This window comes from Orycteropus afer, unplaced genomic scaffold (assembly GCF_000298275.1).
Source record: "Orycteropus afer afer isolate SDZICR_OR568_19922 unplaced genomic scaffold, OryAfe1.0 scaffold00098, whole genome shotgun sequence".
In the NCBI taxonomy this organism is placed as follows: Eukaryota; Metazoa; Chordata; class Mammalia; order Tubulidentata; family Orycteropodidae; genus Orycteropus; species Orycteropus afer.
The window spans coordinates 4,158,194-4,158,782 of NW_006921685.1; the positions used below are offsets into that span (position 1 = coordinate 4,158,194).

The 589-nt window shown below is 45.8% G+C and overlaps 1 pseudogene; it reads right to left on the reverse strand.

The window, feature by feature from the left end:
• Positions 1–589, reverse strand: part of LOC103198598 — a 23,024-nt pseudogene that overhangs the window by 6,335 nt on the left and 16,100 nt on the right.

Consider the following 589-nt stretch of genomic DNA (forward strand, 5'->3'; position numbering starts at 1 on the left):
CATTGCAAAAATGAAAACAAAACAAAAAATACATAATTAAAAGGGGGCTGCTTTTTAACTGATTACTCAGTTCCTGTAGAAGGAGGTGTGTGATATGAGATCTGTGTCCTCTTTTGTGCATATTGGTGTAAATGTGTGTATGTATGGGATAAGCAAGAAATGAAAATACACCATTACACATTGTAACAAGAGGGATCCTAACCCTTCATTTACAATTTTTAATTGTAAAAATTCATTTACAATTTTTAATTACTCATAGCAGAGCACCAGCCAGGGATCCAGGTAAGGGGAACAACCCAGGCCCATCGCCACCAGCCAGTAGAGCAGGAGAAAGAGGAGCTGGAGGGGACGACAGAGCAGAGTAGCAGTCAGGGATCCAGGTAAGGGGAGGGACCCAGGGCCCACCACCACCAGCCAGGAAAGCAGGGGAAAGAGAAGCCAGAGCAGATGACAGAGAAGAGTAGAAAGCCAGGGATCCAGGTAAGGGAAGTGACCCAGGCCCCACCACCACTAGCCAGGAAAAAGAAGAAATAGAAGCCAGGAATGATAGAGCAGAGCAGACACCAGGCTTTTAGGTAAGGGGAGCGTG